This window comes from Magnolia sinica, chromosome 10, assembly GCF_029962835.1.
Source record: "Magnolia sinica isolate HGM2019 chromosome 10, MsV1, whole genome shotgun sequence".
NCBI lineage: Eukaryota > Viridiplantae > Streptophyta > Magnoliopsida > Magnoliales > Magnoliaceae > Magnolia > Magnolia sinica.
The window spans coordinates 509,026-528,831 of record NC_080582.1 but is presented as its reverse complement, the minus strand read 5'-3'; the positions used below and the strand labels follow the sequence as shown (position 1 = coordinate 528,831).

The 19,806-nt window shown below is 38.4% G+C and overlaps 2 pseudogenes; both read left to right on the top strand.

Moving 5' to 3' along the window:
• Window positions 1-19,806, top strand: part of LOC131257677 (putative 4-hydroxy-4-methyl-2-oxoglutarate aldolase 3) — a 63,695-nt pseudogene that overhangs the window by 43,200 nt on the left and 689 nt on the right.
• Window positions 12,557-16,944, top strand: LOC131257597 (putative 4-hydroxy-4-methyl-2-oxoglutarate aldolase 3; annotated as a pseudogene).

Genomic DNA, 19,806 nt, shown 5'->3' with positions numbered 1-19,806 from the left:
AGGCCACAAGCTTGACCTTCTTTGCTTCAGGGATGTCCATATAGTCGAAAAATTGCTCAACTTCAGAAAGCCAATCGAGGAAATTCTCAATGTGTAGTTGGCCATTGAAGCTAAGAATATCAACCATCATCTTGAATTCTCGATCCGTTCGATCTACTCGATCGCCGCCATGTCTGGGGTGTTGGAAGATTATGTCATCGATTTCCTCCTCACTGGAGCCCCTTTCCTCAGGAATGACCCTTGGATGCACTGCCGGTACTATCCTGCAATCAGGGCGATTAATTGGGGGTGGAGGATTGCCACCAGGAACACGGAGTTGCCTTAGGTTTTCCACCAAGAGATCCGCTATGCGGTCGATGGAAGCCTGCAGCCCTTGCATGGCTTGCTGATTCTCTCGTTGCGCTACTTCGAAACCTGCCGTCGTTAAAAGTAAATTCTCTAGAGCACCGCCCATGGAATTGTTGCTCAACCCGTCGTTGGAAGCCATCAATCCGAGGAGAAACCTTTCTTTGATACCAAACTGACGTAAGGGAGAACGTTAGGTCGAGCACCGTCTTCCTCAAGAGGATAACTATTCCAAATCCACGGAACTTCTCTAGACTCCTCACAGAGACTTCTCGAATCCACGAGGAAAGAAAGCAGAAAATATAAATAAATTTTAATAAATTCGAAATTGATTGATGAATAATTAAAAATGAGTTCACAACCCTTTAAATAAGGGTACTAAGCAATGGGAAAGAAATCAGAATCAAACTACAACTCAAACTCCTAGAATCCGCGACTTACTATAAATAGTAAACTTATTATTTATAAACGGTCATGATGTCTACTAGTGTGCAAGGTTTTCGGCCAAAAATAGTAAGTGTCCTATTTAGCTTCACCAAACCATTCTCCTAATTATTCTAAGCTCTTTTCACGTTGGGCGCAACTCCTAAAGCCCAACGAATGAAGAGTTATAATCAAACTAAAACTTACTATTTATAGTAAAAACGAAATTATAACAGGGAAACGACCGTCGATCAAGGGGTTTTCTCAATTCTGGGCTGTGTAACCCGGCATAGCAGGGTTGGTTGGCTAAAGTAGCTCGTTCTACCCCAAAATCATATATTTTACGTCAGATAACTCATTCCGGATTGCAAGATACGCCCAATCTAAGGTCCGATGGTCCGGATCACTTCTGTTGTCGACCGGGCCTTTTCTGATCCATCTTGACCATGAAACTGTCCGCGACCCGCTCTACATCAGTTACAGATTCTTGGAAAATAGGGTTTTGCTTGATAAAGTGACGATGCTACTATGTAAAGTGAGAGGATTTCACTAGATAAAGTAGCGGCTTGTCAAATAAAATAACGGGGTTTCAATAGACAAAGTGACGGGTTCATTTGACAAAGTGACGAGGTTGCGGTATAAAGTGACAGGGTTCAGTAGATAAAGTGACGATGTTGCAGTACAAAGTGACAGGGTTCAGTAGACAAAGTGACCGGGTTGCAGCACAAAGTGACGGGGTTGCAGCACAAAATAACGAGGTTGTAGTATAAAGTGACGGGGTTCAGTAGACAAAGTGACGGAGTTGTAGCACAAAGTGACAGAGTACAGTAAATAAAGTGACGAGGTTGCAGTACAAAGTGACGGGGTTCAGTAGACAAAGTGACGAGGGTGTAGCACAAAGTGACGAGGTACAGTAGATAAAGTGACGATGTTGCAGTACAGAGTGATGGAGTTCAGTAAACAAAGTAACGGGGATACAGTACAAAGTGACAAGGTTCAGTAGACAAAGTAACGGGGTTGTAGTACAAAGTGACGGGGTTCACTAGACAAAGTGACAAGGTTGCAGCACAAAGTGATGGGGTTCAGTAGACAAAGTGACGAGGTTTGGATTGGATTCAATCATAATAAATGGTGGGCGTGACTCTCTCCATTGTTTTCTATGGTGGGGTCCACTTGAGTTTTGGATCTGATTCATTCTTTTACTCATGCCCTAAAATGATCTCTTCAAATGGATGGATGGTGTGGTACAAAACATACATCATAGTGGAACCTGTATAAATAGGTGACGTCACTTCAGTAGCGAGTCTCACCGCTCAACGTGGCACTGAATCCCAAATGGAAATGAAAGCGGATTGCCTACTCCTCCTACCACCAGCCCGGTGGTGGTGGTGGTCGGTACTCTATGGGCCCCACCATGATGTATGTGTTTCATCCATTCCATTAATCTATTTTTACATATAATTTTAGGGGTTGATCCCAATGGACCACACCACAGGAAAACAATGGTGATTGGATATCCATCATTAAAGTCCTCCTAAGGCCCACCGTACTGTTTATTTGACATCCAATCTGTTGGTTTGGTCATAAAGACCCAGACGAAGGGAAAAAACAAAGATCAGCTTGATCCAAAAAAATTATTGCCCCCAAAAAGATTTTAATGGTCAACGTTCATTCAACACTATTTCATGTAATGTGGTCCACTTGAGATTGGGTTATACCTCATTTTTGGTCTCAGACCATAAAATGATCTAGAAAAATAAATGGATGGCATGGATGAAACACATACATCATGGTGGGCCCACATAACACCGAGTGGCAGGGGAGTAGCCAGTTCGTTTCCAATGGAAACCGTGGACGCGGATTCACAGGAGAAAGCTTTTTACATGAAGTTCCAGCACTGGGATGTATGGTGGGGTCCACCATGATGTTTTTAAGAATTCCAATCCATTCATCCATTTTTAGAGCTCATTTTAAAATATGTAACCAAAAATTAGGATGATCAAAAACTCAACTGGGCCATACAAGATGAAACAGTGGAGAAAGAAATTTCTACCATTGAAACCTTCCTAAGCGTCTTGATATTTATATGCCATTCAACTGTTTATAAGGTCATTTTTACTAGGATGAAGTGAAAACACCAAAATATTAGACTGATGCAAAACTTTTGTGACCATATAAATATTTCAACAGTAGATACTAAATCCCCATTGCTTCCTCTCGTGTGGCACATTTGAGTTTTGTATACACCTTAGTTTTGATATTATGTCCTAAAATGATATCTAAAAATGGATGAACGGGTTAGATTTATCATAAATGTCGCAGTGGGCCCATCCGAAATCCTTGTGCAGGATCTTACTGCAAAAGCTTTGGCAAGAAATCCGCATCCCTGTTAGACACGTGAAATCGAATTGCGTACCGAGTCTTATCGTACTGAGTAAACTCTGTTGGGCCCACTGTGAATTCATATGGTTTATCCATGCCGTCCATCCGTTTTTTCACATCATTTTAGGGGTTGAGCCCAAAACTAAAGTATATCAAAAGCTCAAGTAGACCGTACCAAAGGAAATTGTGGAAATATTGATTTTCACCATTGAAATGTTTCTAAGCACCCATTAATGTTTATTTTTCATCCAAACTGTTCATAAGATCACAAATACATGAATGAATGGAAAAAAAACAAATATCATCTTAATATAAAACTACTGTGAGCCCCAACAACTTTTCAACGGTAGAATTCAATTCACACTGTTTTAGATGGTGTGGTCTACTTGATCTTTGGATATGATTAATTTTTGTTTTAAAACTCTAAAATTAGATGATAAAAGAGATGGATGGAATTGATACAATGCATGAATGACGGTGGGCTTCACAGACTTTACTAGTATGCTTACTATGCTGATTTACTCAGCACGCAAACCGCGTCCCCGTTATACTTCTTATTAAATGTACTTTTTTTAATATATTAAAAAATCGATGACATAGCACTTAGCACTTATAGTGACGTTGACCAATGAAAACGCTGGGATGCAGAGGATCCGCACTTCTTTATTTACAGAGGCCAACTTGACCGGTCATGAGACAAAACAATCATGGTTCGTTGCTGCTCAATGGTTGACGTTGTTGTTCAGTTGATGAATCTGGACCGTCCATATCATGTGGACTTTACCGACGATGATCCTCCACAGTCATGCACATGTGAAATTTTAGATAGTAAAAGATGCTGGCTCAATTCCCCAAGTGTCATCAATGGTCGGAGATGCGAGAGCATGAATTTATTGCTGTTGATTGGATTATGAATAACTCTTGATCAAGGGCTAGAATTTATTGCGTGGTATATTCACAGTCGCTTTAATTTAATTACTAAATCAAATTTAATATCTCTAATTAGTGAACGTGGGTAATGTTTGACATAATGGCTGTAATAACTTAGCTGAAATATATGCTTCGTCTAAAAATGATAAAATTCTAATTCTCAAATGAGCCACAAGCACAAAATCATGTCTGAGTGACTTACCAACGATTTTAACCATTGATTTATATAGACAATGTTTGGACAGTGTTGATCATCATATTAAAGTAATTTATACTGATGGAATTGATAATCTAATTGTTTTAGAACATCATTGGTGGGCCATGTGCCCAAATGCAAGTCTTGAAAGGATTTTAGACATAATCCAAGCCCTCATCATGGATTTCAAACCCCCAATTTAGAGGATTAGAAACAGCTGTTACTTATGGTGCCAAACATCAAGAAATTTGAACTCCCCTCAAATCTCCTCAAATCCTCCCAAATCCATTGTGCCAAACAACCCCTAGAATTAAAGCATATCCATAGTTCAAGTGGTTCGTATCATAGAAAATATTGATGATAATGACCATCCAACAGTGAAACTATCCCATGACTCACAGCTATGTTTACATGCCATCCAATCTATTCATTAAGGTTAGAGAGACATGGATAAAGGGAAACACTTCTATAGCCCCTGAGAAAGTTTTCAATGGTATACATTCAATTCCCACTGTTTGGATATGCTTCAATTTTGAGCTCATAATCTTAAAATGGTAAGATAAGGTACATGAATGATGCGCCCCCTTTTATAAAATGAAACCCTGCTGGAAAGTTTTGAGAGTGGATCAAGTGGTAGCCGGGACCTTACTGTGGAGCTTACCTTGATGATGTGTTGTATATCCATCCCGTCCATCCGTTTTTCCAGCCCATTTTAGCTCAGTCTCAAAAATTAGCTAGAGCAAATTCTCATGCGAACAACACCACAAGAATCAGTGATGACTGAACGCCCATCATTAAAAACTTCTGGGGACCTACTGTAAACATATCTGTAATGTTTTTTTTTTTTTTTTTACATTCAACCCGTTGATATGGTCAACCATATCCGGATGAAGGTAAAATACATCAGCTTAGATCCAAAACTTTTGTAACCTAAAAAAGCTTTTAATGACCATTTAATACTTCTCTTTTTTTTTTTCACTGATTTGATCCACCGGATATCTGTATCTGCTTAATTTTCGGTATAGCATTATAAAATAATGACGTGAGAAAATGGATGGACGATATGAATGCACAACACATTAACAAGGGTAGCACCTAATCCGCTTTCCAGAGTTTTGGCCTGACAAGCTTTCACACTAACTCTGCACAACACGTTTTCCCAATGATAGGGGGAAAGGATGTGAAGTCAACGAGGTGGTTGGAGGCCTTTACTCTTTTTTAGGTATTTTTCTTCTCTCTGTTTTTTTTTTTTTATAAAAAAAAATAATAATGTAGCACAAGCACCTAATTAGGTACTACTTAATAAGATCTTTGGACCCCACTATAGTGTATGTGTTTTATCCACTCCGATCATCCATTTTTAAGGATAATTTTACAAAATGAAACAAAAAATGAGGCAGATTCACATCTTAGGTGGACCACACAATAAAAACTCGGTGGTGATGATTGTCGACAATTAAAACTCATTGGAACTACAAAAGTTTTAGATCAAGCTAATATTTATGTTTTCCTTTTATCCAAATTGGTGTGACTTAATCAAAAGGTTGGATGGAAAATAAACATTTCAGTGTGTCATAAGGAAGTTTTTAGTGGTGGTTGTTGACTAACCATTGTTTCCTACGGTATAGCCTTGAGTTTCAATTCGCTTCATTTTTGGATGTTGCCATAAAATGAGCTGTAAAAACTGATTAACGGTATGGATATACAAAATATACATCAAAGTGGGCCCCATGGTCAGGAAAACATCGTCTGGTGTGTTACTCGCGAAAACACAATCCCCTAATGGGAGACGCGTCTTTCGCTATCACTGGCTTAAAAAAAAAAAAAAAAAAAAATCTTTTCTTTTATGTTTTTATATGACGCGTCTTCCACTATCATTGGATTTTTCTTTTTTATCTTTTCTTTTAAATTTTTTTCTGACGCGGCTTCTACTCGCATTTGCCTTTTGACTTCTAATGGAGTTGTGCGTCACCAATTATATATATATATATATAAGCTACCTTGATACGATAACATAAGGTCTGTCTTCCTTAATTTAGACCGTATGAATGGTTGGGACTACTGTGTATATGACCCAAGGATTAAAATTCAGCAAAAAAATGACGTCTCTAAACAATTGTTTGATATCTTTGTAATGAGTAATTAATTACTAAAAGAGTTATTGATTCTCTTGTACTCTATTTCCAAGCCATTCCTGAGAAGTTTAATAGGAGGGCGACAGTTGATGTTACCTGATAAATAAGGGGTTGATGAAAAGATTTTTAATACACTTATAGCACTTTTTGTATAATCATAGCGGGCATAAATATAATTTTACTTAATGATGTAATCGGGTTACAGTAAGCATAAAAAATGACGAAAGAGACACAATCAAACACTTTGAGATAAAAACGACAGTTAGAAACTTCCATTTCTATCAGGTGTCGATAGAATGAGAACAGGTAATTATAAATATAGTACATAAGCAAATCATTTTTTGACTTGGTTAGAATATCACCATTTTCATTCATTTTTTACTTAAAAATATAAACTGATCATATAATTCAAACTTCTTGGCCCATTAATGTTCTCTTTCAGCAATGAAAATTTAGAGTATTACCACCGAAAGGAACACAAATATCATAGAGCAAACAATTATATAAAAGATGAGCTTATGCTAAAAAATTCAGACTGGTCAACTCATAAGGTGATCTTGTACAAAAAAAGTATCAACGGCCTAAATAAAATTTCCAACTATGCCAATTGAAGATATATTTGTGGCCTGTTTATAAGATTACATGTGACATGAATGAAGGAAAAAATACAAATATCAGCTCCATCAAAAACTTTTATAGCTTTTATAGCCCTAAGAAGTTTTCAATGGCGTACATTCAATTCCCATGGTTTCTGCTAGTATGGTCCACTTGAGCTTTGGATATGCTTTAATTTTGAGTTGATACTCTAAAATGATATCGGATGTACCGTGTGGATGAAATACATGAATGATGTACCCACTTCGATCAAATTTAAAAAGTTTTGAGAGTGGGTTAAGTGGTAGCCGGAACCTTACTGTAGGGTTATCTGATGATGTGTTGTATATCCATGCCGTTCATCCGTTTTTCTGGCCCATTTAAGCTCGTGGTGTCAAAAATTAATCAGATCAAATTCTCAATGGGACAACACCACAAGAAACAGTCATTAAAAGCTTCTCAGAGACCTACTAAAAGCAGATTGGTTATGTTTTTTCCATCCAACCCGTCGATACGGTCAACCATATCCCGATGAAGGTAAAATACAAAGATCATCTTGATCCAAAACTTTCGTAACCCACGGAAAGCTTTTAATAACCATTTACCACTTTTTTTTTTCAATGGTATGATCCACCAGATATTTGTATCTGCTTAATTTCTCTTACATCATTGTAAAGCAATGATAAGAGAAAACGGATGGACGGCATGAATATATAACACATTCATCAAAGTGGGCCCAGGATAAGGGTAACACCTACTCTGCTTTCCAAAGTTTTAGGCCCACATGCTTTCACACCAACTGGGTGCAAAGGGTACCCACGTTTTGGATCACGTTTTAGCAATGATCTATGGAAAGAGCGAGAAGTCAGTCGTTGGATGCCTGCCTCTCTCTCTCTCTCTCTCTCTCTCTCTCTCTCTCTGTTTTTTCCTACTATTAGCTCACTTTTAAGCCACCTACCTTACGCCCGTCCAAACTTACCTTACCAAACTAATACCCTATTGTACGGGTGCACTTTTACCGGACCAAAATGCCCATGCCATTACCTTCGGAAGCGGATTGGCTGATGTGCGAAGATGAGCATTGACGCTTCCTGAGCTCGAGTTGTATGAACGGTTCAAAAGAGATCAAAGTTACATCGGCCCCACAGTTATGTATTTATTATATCCACAACGTTCATCCATATTTCGAGATCATTTCAGAGCATTATCCAAAAAAATAATAATAAGAAGAAGAATCATATCCAAAGATCAATTGGACCACCCCACAAATAGCAGCGGCGTTAAAAATTTCGTAGGACCCACCATAACGCTTATTTTCCATCCAATCTATTCATAAGGTCACAAAGACCTGGATGAAGAGGAAAAACAAATTTCATATTGATCCAAAACTTCTGTGATCCCTAAAAGGGTTTCAATGGTAGACGTTCAATCCCCACTGTTTTTTTACAGTGTGGTCTACTTGATAGTTAGATTTATCTTATTTTTCATCTCAAGCCTTAATACAAGCTAGCCAAATGGATGGACAGTTTGGATATAACACATACCTTATGATATGACCCATAGAACTTGTTGACGTCAACACACTAGCTATATAGCTGGTGTGCAGTACACCAGCCAATCCACTTCCACTCCTTTCACGGCCTGTCCAGTGGGCGGTGGTAGTACCACCGGTCCGGTGGTAATACCGCCACCCACTGGACAATCCGAGAGGCAGTGCCCTCACATTGAGTCCCACGGAAGGTTTGGACCAATCTGATATTTGTTTTTTCCATTCATCTCATGGACAGGTTGGATGACAAATAGACATCATGGTGGACCCTATTATGGTTTCAACGGTATGAAACATTGACCATTGGGATATTTGTTTTTTTCATTCATCCAGATCCACGTGACCTCATGTACAGGTTGGATGACAAATAAACAAATGGTTGTATTGTTGTATGTGTTCATTTCTCTTAATCAAAGGGAACCTTTTCCCTTCTAATTTCGTATCAGCCATGAATTGAAAAGATAAAATCCTCCTCCCAATGTTAGTTTTTATCTATGGTCCATCTATAGTGGAGCTCACTATTTGGACAGTTTGGATTAGTTCATATTTATGGTCATTTTTCTACTAATATAGTAAGTAATCTGACTCTTATTTAGGAGTTTTTTCATCCTAAACACCTGTTACGAAAAGGGCATGTAACATTTTTCTATTAATATTGTAGGTAATCTAACTCTTATTTAGGAGTTCTATTAACCTTCGCGGTGAATTTCACTCACTTCACGGTCAATTTCATTTACTTCATTCACTTCGTGGTCAATTTTATTTACTTCACGGTTAATTTCGTTCACTTCGTGGTCAATTTCATTAATTTCGCGGTCAATTTCATTCACTTCGTGGTCAATTTCTTTCAGTTTGTGGTGAATTTCATTCACTTCGTGGTCAATTTCATTCACTTCGCGTGAATTTCACTCACTTCTCGATCAATTTCATTCACTTCACGGTCAATTTCATTAACTTCGCGATGAATTTCATTCACTTCCCGGTCAATTTCATTCACTTCGCGGTGAATTTCATTTGATTCGCGGTGACAAGGGAAGCAAAGAGGGAACAAGGGAAGGCCATTAGGAGAATTGACCCAATTGCTAATAAGCTTCTCAAGGAAACAAACAAGTGTGCGAACATTGGCAAGCCAATCTTCAGAAGCGTGCCAGGAGTCGAAATTGGCGATGAGTTCCGCTACGGGGTGGTGCTTTCCATCATTTGCCTTTATCGGCCTTATCAAGGTGGTATAGTTTACACAAAGGTAAGGGGAAGGATTCTGGTTACTAAATATCAACATTCTTTCTAGTCAATCATGTAACTCATTAAGGTCCATCACATGAATTGGAAAAATCCTCACCGCGAACAGAGTTAAATTGACTGTGAAGTAAATGAACTTGACCACAAAGTGAATGAAATTCACGGGGAAGTGAGTGAAATTCACTGCATGCGAATTGAATGAACTTGACCGCGAAGTAAATGAACTTGATCGCGGAGTGAATGAAACTCACTACGGAGTGAGTTAACTTCACCGTGAAGTGAATGAAATTCACCGCGGCGTAAACTTCATCGCGAAGTGAATGAAATTCACCACGAAGTAAGTGAACTTTATCACGAAGTGAATGAAATTCATTGCGAAGTGAATGAAATTGACCGCAAAGTGAATGAAATTCACTGCGAACTGAGTGAACTTGACCGCGAAGGGAGTGAACTTGACTGCGAAGTGAGTGAACTTCACCACGAACAGAGTTAAATTGACCACGAATAGAGTTAAATTGACTGCAGTTGACAAAGAACTGTGTGAAAATGATTAGGAACTACGTCAAATTGACTGATTATTGCTTCAAATTGACATCGTGTTGACCGAGAACTTGCGAAAATTGGACAACAACTTCATAAGCGAGTTCTTGATCAATTTTAGTCACTTACTGATCAATTTCACTCACTTCGCGGTCAATTTCACTCACTTCACGGTCAATTTCATGCACTTCATTCACTTTGCGGTGAATTTCATTAACTTCGTTGTCAATTTCATTCACTTTATTTACTTCGCAATGAATTTTACTCACTTTGCAGTGAATTTCACTCACTTCACGATGAATTTCACTTACTTCGCGGTCAATTTCATTCACTACATTCCTTTCGCAATCAATTTCATTCACTTTATTCACTTCGCAGTGAATTTCACTCAATTCGCGGTGAATAACATTCACTTCGCGGTGAATTTCACTCACTTCGCGGTCAATTTTATTCACTTCGCGGTGAATTTCATTCACTTCGTGGTCAATTTCATTCACTTCGCGGTGAATTTCACTCACTTTACGGTCAATTTCATTTACTTTGCGGTCAATTTCATTCACTTCGCAGTCAATTTTAATCAGTTCGTGGTCAATTTCATTCACTTTATTCACTTCGTGGTGAATTTCGCAGTCAATTTTACTCACTTCATTTACTTCACGGTCAATTTCATTCAATTCGTGGTGATTCACTTGGTGGTCAATTTTAATCAGTTCGCAGTCAAATTCATTCACTTTGTGGTGAATTTCACTCACTTCGCGGTAAATTTCATTCACTTCGTGGTCAAGTTCACTCACTTTGTAGTTAATTTTAATCACTTCAGGGTCATGTTCACTTATTTTGCAATGAATTTCACTCACTTCACGGTCAAGTTAACTCACTTCGCAGTGAATTTCACTCAGGAAGCGGTCAACTTTACTCATTTCATAGTCAATTTCACTCAAGAAGCAGCTTATTTCAATCGACTCACAAATTTGGTGTGCGCAACCCGGTGTGTGGTGTTGGTTCATTAAAGTAGCTCGTCCGACCCCAAAATCATGTGGTACGTCCGACAACTCATTTCGGTTTACGAGATACGTCCATTTAAAGTTCTGATGGTTTGGATCATCTCCGCTTCATATCGGGCCTTTTTCTGGTCTACCTCCACCATGGAACGGATAAAAGGGAATTGGAATTGAAAAGATAGGGAAGAATGAAACAGAAAAAACCACACACTAGTTATATAGCTGGTGTAGGTGTAAGACCCGTATTCTCGCCCGTACTGTTCCGTAAATTTTCACGGTCCTCCCAGTCGAATTTTAATGACCCGCAGGTAGCATTTGTGCACGCTCTTGAGTCACATCCTATAAGAGTAGTATCCAAAAAATAAATCATATCCAAAGATTAACTGGACCACACAGCATCGGAGATAATGATTCTCACTGTTAAAAAAATTGTAGGGCCCACTATAAAGTTTATTTTCCATACATAAACTATGGTAACGTAGCATAAGCACCGAATGTAGTTACTACTGAATAAGATCTTTGGCCTCAACATAGTGTATGTATTATATCCCCTCTGTCATCCATTTCTCATGATCGTTTTACAAAGTGAACCAAGAAAATGAGGCAGATCCACATATTAGGTGGACCACACAATAAAAACTCAGGGATGATGATTGTCCACAATTAAAAACTCATTGGAATTCCAAAAGTTTTGGATCAAGCTGATACATATATATAGTAACGCTCACACACAACTAGTTGGACAAATCAAATTGGTCCAACTACATGTGTATTTAATATCAAAAAATTACTTTTCTATCCCAAATAATATACCACATGTGAGATCCGTAATATCAAGTTTTACATAAGTATGATAGAAATTATATGTCAAAGATTCGGCCTGTCCATTAAATAAGGCTTATTAATTATATTTTATCTACTAAAATTTAATAAACGATCATCATCAATGAAGCCACACATACAAGTTAAATATATATGGCTAAAATGAATTTCTAATAGCTCCGTTTTTTTGTAAATAGATATCATACCATTAATCATTAAAAATAATAATTTATGTCCTTCATATGTTTTAAAGAAATCCTACCTAATTAATAGACTAGATTTCATATACATTTACTGCACGCATAAATATATTACATGTGTGCAGCTTCCTAATTCATCCCATTTTCTCTTGAAATCCATGGCCTAATTTACATATCAACTAATGTTAACAATTGCACTCATGCAGAGAGAAACTGCTCGAGGTTACTTCGCAAAAGGAGTACCCAGCTTGGGTGGGCCTCACTGTGGTGTTAAAGTGAAGTCCACCCCAACCATCAGGTGAGTCACCCTCTGTTTGACCTAGGGCTAAAAAACCTGGCCATTGTATTTCAGTTGGGCCACATATATTGGAAAATTTTTATCAGAAAATCTGACCCTCTACACTATTCCCTAAATGTGACCCACTTGAATCACATTTGAGCTTGAGTTTTTAGCCTTTAAGCCAATCTTTTGGTTTCGCATCTAATGAGTGTAATGGATTTTACATAAACATTATAGTGGGCCCTGTAAAAATGGAGGGTGGACGTCTCTCCCAACTATTTTCCTTTGTGTGCCTCAAATTAATAACATATCATCTTGATGTTTTGGCTACTATCCTATCATGGGATTACACATTTAATGGTCGGATTTGATTACACATATAATGGTAAAATTTAATCTCACATACACATCAACGTATGGCCCCGTAAAATATCACTACTGGCGTCCTTCCCGCACCAATTCCCAGAAAATAGTCAAGTTCCAAGGAAAGATCAATATCTTGTGTAGCAAACCACACAGCATGGGCGTCTATAGATGGCAAAGATATGTCTGCCTCACCATGGTGTATTTGTTTTATCCACACCGTTCATCCATTTTCTGATATTACTTGAAGGCATGGCCCCAAAACTGAGGCTGATCCAAAGCTCAAGTGAACCCCACCAAAAGAAACAGTGGAAACAATGATGCTCAGTGTTGACATCTTCCTAGGGCCCACCATGATGTTTATTTCCATCCAAACTATTCATAAAGTCATATAGACCTGGATGAAGAAGGGAAAGTACAAATATCAGCTTGATCCAAAACTTCTGTGAAACCCAAGAAGTTTTTGAAGGTAGGCCTTCAATCTCCACTTTTTCTTGTGGTGTGGTCCACTTGAACGTTGGATCTGCCTCATTTTTGGGATCATATCCTAAAATGATTTGAAAATATATATGGACGGTGTGGATAAAACCTATAAATCATGTTGGGACTGATTTTAAATCCCTTGATCTAACATTGGGTGATCCACTTGACGGTGGAAGTGGATATCAAATTAATACCATAGCAGGCCCATCTGAATGACCAACCATTGTGACTTGAAATCACTCATCTCTGGAGGTATTCATCTATGTAATCGAGTGGTGTCACAGCGCAGACAACCACCCTCCTATTTTTACAGGCCTACCATGATGTATAAGTAAGATTCACTCCAATAATTATATGCGTAATCCCAGTATGGGTGTGGAGCCAAAAATAAAATAAAATAAAATCATGCTAACCTTTGATTGAATTCAGCCACCGCAATGGAAGCATTGGGAGAGACGTCCACCCTTGATTTATACTATGCTCAACATAACAAGCATGTGAAATCCACTCCAACCATTAAGATGACACACTAAAAATTTATGCCTAATGTCCAAAAATAAGGGGCATATATGATTCAGGTGGGCCAAACCAATGAAAATAGTTTGGAGAGTGATTTTTCCTTGTACATTGTTTTCAATCATGCAGTCCACTTGAACCATAGATGATGCTAATTTTTTAATCCACGGTTCTAATACAGGGTGACTCACCTGATGGTTAGGGTGGATTTCACTTTAACACTATAGTGGGGTCACCACGGCTAGTTACTTTACCTCTTAGAATAACTTTTCTTTCTTGGTATTAATAGCATTAATTGGTCCTTAAATTAATCAACTAGTTGGAAGAAAATGCAATGTCCAACTCTCTCTCTCTCTCTCTCTCTCTCTCTCTCTCTCTCTCTCTCTCTATATATATATATATATATATATTGAGAGAGAGAGAGATGCTCACACACAACTAGTTGGACACTGCATTTTGGTCCAACTAGTTGTGCATTTAATGACAAATTTTTTCTCTTAAATACAATATACATTAATTAATGCTAATTAATGTTAAGAGAGAGGGGGTTTGCTTCGCGTTAGCTTTTCAAGAGGTCTTTTGAAAATGATCCCTGGCTTGGGTGGGCCCCCCACCGTGGTGTTTGTGTAAAATCTACCATGACCATCATTTATGTTACCCCATGTTAAACCTAGGAACCGAAAATCAACTCCATCCATGGTTCAAGTGGACTGCACAATTGGAAATAGTGCGCAAACAAAAAAAGAAAAAAAGATCACCTTCCAAAACGATTCCTTTGATAAGGCACACTTAAATCAAGCATGGCCCTTAATTTTGAGTTCTACGCCTAACCTTTGGTGTGACATCTAATGATTGGAGTGGATTTCACTTACTCATAATTTTGGGTCCTGTAAAAACCAAAGGTAGACGTCTCTCCCTATACTATGCTATTGGTGTGGCCTACCTGGATCAAAAGTCAAGATAATATTTTGTCTTAAAACCTACAACAAGATGACACGTCCAACGGTTGTAGTAGATCTCACGTGCACATTACGGTGGACCTTGTGAAAAATAAAGGGTGGCTTCCTTCTCACGTGCATATCAGAAAACTTGGGACTTTAACTGCTGAGCCATTTTTTGGATTATGCCCCATAACTCATCTGTAAAAACGGATGGACGGTGTAGATATAACCTATAGATCACAGAACTTTACGACGTCAACACTGTACCCATAAGGTTCTATGCTACGCGATCCACACAATCCGAGTCAGGCTTGCGTATAACACTGGGTAACACTCTAATGGATATTTTTTATCCACGCCTTGCATCTGTTTTTCCGACTCAGTTTAGGTTCTGGTATGAAAAAGGACATAGATCCAATTCTCATGTTGACCACAACACAGGAAGAAGTGGTGATTGACCATTAAATACTTCTTGGGGCCAAAAAATTTCGATCAAGCTGATATTTTTGTTTCCCTTTATATAAGTGCGTGTGACCTAGTCAACAGGTTGGATAGAAAGTAAAAATTATTGTGGGCCCTAGGAAGTTTTTAATGATATGAGTTGTGGTTCACTTGTAATTTGGATCTGCTTCATTTTTAGGACATTACAGTAAAAGTATGTGTAAAAACTGATGAACGGATTGGATATTCTGAAAATACATTAAAGTGGGCCTCACAGTTGGAGAAAATTTCATTACGGTGCTACCCTTGTAAAACCTGATCTACTCCGATTACTCTCATGAAGTGAAGCTTCTAGGGGAACTAACATTCGGTTAGCTTTGGCCGCCCTTTATTTTTTAGGTGGCCCACCATGATGTATACATGAGATCCACTCGAACCATTACATGCCACACCAAGACATTGGCCCAAGACCTATAAAGTAGGCCCATACACGATTCAATTGGGTCACACCAAGGGAAACAGTTTGTAGAGTGTTATTTTTATGTATACTATTTCCAATAGCGTGATCCACTTAAACCATGGATGGCGCTGATTTTTAGGCCATGGGTTTATCATGGGGTGATGCACCTGATGGTTGGGTGGATTTCATATTAATGCATGGCGGGGCCCACACAAGTCAACAATTCCTTTCCTCCTTAAAATAACCTTCATTGGGGACATTTACTCACATTAATTTCTCCTTAAATGAGGCAACTAGTTGGACGGTCCAACCAGTTGTGTGTGATCATTTCTCATATATATATATATATATATATATATATATATATATTGCATCTAACAGTACAAGTATATTAGTTTTTTTTTTTTTTTTTTTTAAAAAAAAAATTAAAGGATTCTCACACTTGCTCCGGTGGTAGACTCTCAGGAGTTTCAACACCCCAGTAAGGGTTCGAGTATCTATAGGTGGTGAAATCCCACCACCGCGTGAGTGTGTGAAAAAAACAAAAAGAAATATTAGTTTTTAAACTGTAGGGATGTGGTAGCCTTAGTAACTGCAGAACTTTGCGCTGCCAACACAACACTATTGGCCAGTGGGGATCTGCTAGTTTTTCAGCCCTTGTTCAAAGTATTTGAGGATAATGTGTAGGTAAAAGAGCTTTTTTAGGACAACGTGGCAGTTAGAAAGCTTCCTGTGAGTGTTCTCAGGCTCCATTATCAGCCTTTAGGTGTTTGAGGACGATGTGTCGATAGAGCTTCCTGAGACTAGATGGCTGAGGAAGCACGAGGTGCACCCTAGTAGGCGGGAACTTAAGACAGCCCAAAACATGGGGTGGGCCGATATTTTGGTGAATCGGTCGATTTGAGATGTTGATGAGATTAATGGCTGTGATCTTGGAGTAAGTGCATGCCTTGGCATCTCATCCATTGAAATCCAACAAAAAAAAGGCTTAGGTGAAAAACATGTGCCGGTTCTCACATAGGAGGTGACTTGATTCACGATGATGAATGGCTATATGCAAACGGTGAGAGTATTCTTATTTTGAAAACAGAGTTGTTTGTATGAAAGTTGCCCATCATAGCTGGAGAAGGTAACTAAGCCCAATAAAAATTTCAAGGAATAACTAAAGGGCTAGGATTTTCCCATATTGGAGTTCTATAGTTCATGAACACAGTGCAGCCCTTAATTTCAATCTATAAGTCATGGGCTCACTTGTACAAGATGGAAACCTAAGGGTATTGTGAAAACTCTTGCCCTTGCCATTACCTCTTTACGTACTTCACAAATTTTCGAACTGGATCGCCGAACAAAAAAAACCAAGGCTCCACCAATCATGCAAACTTATTATAGGCAGTATACAAGGGAAAAAAAGGAAGAAAACAAGCAAGCAAAGCCCACAAAAAACCTCAGCCCCTAGCATCCTAAAAACAAGGTCCCAAACAACAACAACCAGCCATGCACCACTCAAAATTGAGAAGAGACAGGGTTCTTTCTAATCATGCCCAACCCCTCACTATCCAATGAAACCACACTGCTAATCTCTCTGGAGAGTTCCTCTCTACATCTGAATAAACAATTTGGAATTTCGCTGCTCCCCTTCCTAGTGAGACCATCCGCTACTTATATTTCCTTTTCTCATAGTGTGAATGATTTTGAAATTAACCCTCGATTTCATCTGCTTGATGAACCTCAGCTTGTACCAAATTGACGAGGGGATAAAAGCAGAGGGCCTTGAGACGGCTTTCGTGGGCCTGTTTGGATTGTGGGATTAGATGGTATGGAATTGTATTAGATGAAATTAACACCATTATTGCACAATGATTACATGTCCGGAAACACCATGTTATTTTGACAATCCAGTACTATGTTTGGGATCAAATTATTCCTTTAGAAATACACTGTAATAAGTGAAGGCGGACCATGAAATTGTAATCAACATACCAGATTTCATAAGTGATGCGGATCACCTATATACATGCTACTTGAATGTCATGTGTAAAGGGAAGATATGAATGAACGACATGGATAAAACACATGCATCAAACCAGAGACGAAATTCAAACCAGAGACTCGTGCTAATGGTTTTGCTCCTCGAGTATACTTGCACCTTTTGATTTTTACACGAAATTCAAACCAAAGACGTGTTTGTTCGGGCAGTTGCACCAGTTATCTAACCTATTTGAAATAGTTATTTAAGCACCTAATCGCAGTCTATAAATAAACACACTCAATTCAATTTTTCATTGACACCAAAATCAATCTCTCTTTTTAAAACAAGTCTCTTGGTTTTTCTGCAATTGAATTTGCCACCGAGTCAAGTCACTTCCGATCTAAGTTCTGCGTGTTGGTTCGAGCCCGTATACAACTAGTGCACCATTGGAACTGAGTCATAGTTGTTGTATCCTTGAGGCCAACTGTCCAAGATTCCTGTTACACTTGGGACATGGTCCAAGAATAGTAGATTTGGTTTCAAGCTAAGTGACTCGGTCACACCTCAATTCAAACAAATAAGTATTTTCTTTACTTTATATTTTATTTTATTTTCTGTTTTTCGAATATTATTTACTATTTTCTAGGACATATATTCCAACATTACCCCCTTCTCTTGACCCTTGAAGGCCTAAGATCCTCAAGCTAATTTCTCCCGAAAGAGAGCAGACAGCCTCACCCAGCAAACGACTCCTGATTAGCTTGAGCCACCCCGAAATTTTGGCAATGACACTTGTCAGCTGAGGTAACCTTGCTTAGGTCCTTACTCATGCCTCGGTGGTAGACTTACAAGCGTTTTTTCATGGATTTGAGTATTCATTATGGTGAAATCCCACTGTGGTGTGAGTGCGTGTGTAAAAAAAAAAAAGGTGACCTTGCTTTCAAATTTCCTGGCATATTGTTCCAGCTATAATTTTGACACAATAAAACATGGGGTAAAGCCTCTAAGCATCAAGAATCTAGAGGATTTACTAGCCTTGCAAGACCAATGCCTAACCTTTTGCTGAATGTTCTGACTCTGGACTAGCTTCGCATCAAAGATTTGGGAAATAAATTTCAAAAAATGGGAAGCAAGAAGCCTGTGGTAGAGGAGGTGGTCGTAGGAGGTCCAAGTCCTCCATGCAATGAAGATGGGCAAAACTGAACTATCCGGCCTTGCTAGCCCTTGCTGCAGGTGCACGCTATCTTCCGTTGCATTAAAACTGAGTTCTTCTCATCTTTAGCTACCATCAAAAGATCATAGTTCATACAAATTGTGGGTTAAATCTTTAATCCTTGCAAAGAAATTTACTCTCTAATATACAAATTTCAATAAATAGTTGAGATGAACTCATTTTTTTTAATGTGGCACCCATAAACCATAGGTCCTACGTTTGTTCACTCAATGACTCGTGTAATTCACTTGTTTTGGTAGCTAGTATAGTCACCTCACTCATGTGGGTGATTTTTATTTTTTTTATTTACACATATCCATATTACTTTTGAATGGTGAATTGTTTTCTATAGATTCAACTCCAATTGCAAAGTTGTTGGAATCTAACACCCCTGCACACAAAGGTAGCAGCATGCCTGATGAATACACCCCTCTGATTTCTGCACCCTTTTCTCATTAGGGTAAATACTACCTTATGCACGGCTCAGTCGCTCCGTTGGATTTCCCATACTATTTCCAGGTTATTTGAAAATTTAGACACTACAATTGTCTGTCTAATTGTAGACTACTTTGGTTGGCCAAGTGGCTGCATATATTCGTGTGAGTTGGTTCTGGTTCATATGGCCTACACATAATCTAATAATTCATCATAATCTTATGTTATGCTTCTAAGTTTTTTAGCCTTCTTCAAAAACTAGAATTATCCATTTATGTAGTTATGAATGAATAGGTAACAAAGACCTTGATTGGATATACATGTATTGCATCTGACAGTACATTTACAT